Source organism: Eumetopias jubatus, unplaced genomic scaffold (genome assembly GCF_037043125.1).
Source record: "Eumetopias jubatus isolate StellerSeaLion01/CBP00866 unplaced genomic scaffold, mEumJub1_p1.0 scaffold_1, whole genome shotgun sequence".
NCBI classification, from domain to species: domain Eukaryota; kingdom Metazoa; phylum Chordata; class Mammalia; order Carnivora; family Otariidae; genus Eumetopias; species Eumetopias jubatus.
In genome coordinates this window covers 12,515,364-12,518,601 of record NW_028274807.1, presented here as the reverse complement: position 1 = coordinate 12,518,601, position 3,238 = coordinate 12,515,364, and positions in this window count along the sequence as shown.

Here is a 3,238-nt window from a genome sequence, read left to right as displayed (position 1 = left end):
TCTTGAGCTCTCTCCCTTCTCTCAAATAAATAAATAAAATCTTTTTTTAAAGGGGGGGGCAGGGAATGAAATTTTAAAAATTTTAATAAGGATAGCAATGAACTATAACCAACTGAATACAATAAGAATCTATGAGTACATAGGAATAATATGGAAAGAAGAGAAAGCTCTTTCATACGGTATGTCAACCAATATTTGTATTTGGAGAAGCAGGGATGGAAAATTACCATTTCACAACCACCAAAGTAGACTGTTTCAGGCAGGGATCATTAATGGATGCTAATTCTAGATGGAAAAGTTTGATAAGGAGCAGGGTAATTTACAAGACCTCGGGGTATCTCTCCACAGATTAGCTGCAAGGGGAAAAATAGTACTATACAGTGGAGAAATTGGATAACACCTTGACCATCTGATCAAAATTAGCATTATCATGAGGGTCTAAGGAACATAGGGTGCCTACAGGTGGGATATCGGAGAACACATAATTTATGCAGTATTCCAGCCAGGAATATGTAATCTGAATCTAATCATGACAAGCATCAGACAAGTCCAAATTAAGTAGCATTCCATAAAATAATTGGCCTGTATTTAACAACAACAACAAAAAAGGCAGTTTTGTGAAAGACCAAGGGTAGGTAGCAGCTCCAGATCAAAGAAAGCCAAAGAAGTTCAGGGAAACTGTATATATATATGGACAGAAATATTTCATTTGTGGCAAAATATTAACAATTTGGTGAATCTGAGCAAAGGGTATGGAGGAGTTATCCTATTATTTTTGCAACTTTTTGGTAAACTTGAAAGTATTTCAAAATAAAAAGTTAAAAAGACCATGTTTTATGGAAAAACTCTTAAGTGTAACCTCTGATGAATTATTTTGATGTGAATAAAGGGAGTGGAGGGCAGGTTCTGGGTTAAGATTACAAAGGCAGCACCACAGGGGAAATTAATTCATGTTTTATGCATAGACAAACCATTACAGCAAGTAAGTTGAAACTTTTACTTACAATGTATTTTATTAAGATGGGGAAAGACCATGAAAATCTTCTGTGGCATACAAATGCTATCAACTTAAAGATGAATTACAGTATTTACTTTTTAACAAGATATTTACTGATCTTCTCTTTAGCAACTGGGTAACACTAGCATGTTATGTGGCAACACTGAAAAAATGAGCCATAAAATCCTTTAAAACTGCTTTTATTATGAGCAAATGAAAATTAAAAAAATATATAGACATACACTATATATAACTCTTGCATTTTAAAATACATTTGGATTATTTCCATATGGATTTAATTTTGTTGCCAAAAATACCGTGTGCATCTGTAAAAAAACAAACTAGCTTCCCATGGCCGGGGCGGGGGGGACACGACACAGGTTGGGGAGGGCAAGACTGCCAACATTGCCAACATTTTAAAATATTTCAAACGGAAAGTTTCAGTCCGTGAAATATTTTGGGCCCATTGTTCTAAATGCAAAACTGCAATCTATTTTAACTAGTTTGCAAGAACAACTTTTGGACAGCAGGAAATGGAAATTTTAATTAAAACCTTAAGTCAAAATTGTTGGAGTCTTTTAAAATAAGTATGATTTAGTAAGTGCGACAAGGAATTTTCTTCCATTTGGACCCACATATTCTCGTGGGCTATTTTTCCACGTACGACATTGTTAAAACTGCACTATTTTAAGTATTTTTCCATCTATGACATTGTTAAAACTGCACTGTAAAAAGCACTGACAAACTCAAATCAAACCTAAAATTTGTTGAATCACAAAGTAATAAGCCAAGGCTTAAAAACAAAAAATGAGGCCTGGGGCGCCTTGGTGGTTCAGTCCGTTAAGGGCCTGACTCTCGATTTTGGCTCAGGTCAAAATCTCAGGGTCCTGAGATGGAGTCCCTCCATTGGGCTCCGCCCTGAGGGTGTAGCCTGCCTCATTCTCTCTTCCCAGATGTCTGCCCCTTCCCCCACCCCCCTTAACACTTGCTCTCACTTTCTAAAAATAAAAAATAAAAAGGAGGCCAAACAACTGGTTAGATTTACTAAGAATCCTTTTCCCTTAAAATGGGTGAATTTCATGGTATATAAATTATACCTCAAAGTTGTTTTTTTTTAAAGATTTTATTTATTTGACAGAGAGAGACACAGCGAGAGAGGGAACACAAGCAGGGGGCGTGGGAGAGGGGGAAGCAGGCTTCCTGCTGAGCAGTGAGCCCCACTTGGGGATGCGGGGCTAGATCCCAGGACTCTGGGATCATGACGAGCCAAAGGCAGACGCTTAACGACTGAGCCACCCAGGTGCCCCCATAGTTGTTTGTAAGGCAAAATCCAAGTTCATTGTTCTCTATAAATACTCATTTTATCACATAATCGATAATTAATATTGTTTAGTTGTAATTAATAGCTAAGCATGATTATTTCATCTCTCATCCTTTATATTTTTCGTTTTGCGTATTTTAAGAATAATACATAATCTATTATTAAAGCATTTAAATAACGATTTGAATGGTGGACCCAAATTGTTTACTGATAGGGGTAAGCAATCAAAACTGCTTAGGGACAGCTGTTCTGGAGACCATCCCAAGCCCCGACGCTGCCACGACTTTCTCCAGGGGTCCCGTGAGCCCCTCGGCCAGGTCGCCCCGAAAACGAGTGCTCGACGCTTCTTGGCTTAACTCTGGCCATTCTTGCCCTTCGCTCACAGCGCTCTGCTCACAGGAAACGGCCTGGCACCCTCGGCAGCTTCCTCATTCCTGCCTCCCTTACCCAAGCCGCCCCAACACCGCTTTCCACCGCCTCGGTGTCCGCGACCGGGATGCGGCGAGCGAGGGCCGACAGAGCCCGACCTCCGCCGCAATCAGAGAGCATGAGTTGCGTAACTCCACCGCCTCAAGGCCTGAGCCAGGACACGCCGCGTTCCCGTTCGGGTCAAGGCCGCCTGTTAGGCGTTGTCTTTCCGGAATCAGAGAGTAGACCGCCCTCGGCGGTCACTGACGGTAAAAACCACGAGCGAGGAGGACAACAGGAGGCACGCCCCAATTCCAGGCGCGCACGCGCGGCCCACAGCTCTCCCCACCCGAGCGCACCAGCGCGCTAGACAACTAGGGCGGCGCGTGCGCGGAGAGACTGGGCGAGCGCGGAGGGGACGCGCGTGCGCGGAGGGGCGGGGCGAGTGCGGAAGGGCGGGGAAGAGGCAGGGGGCGGAGGCAGGGGGCGGAGGCAGGGGGCGGAGGCAGGGG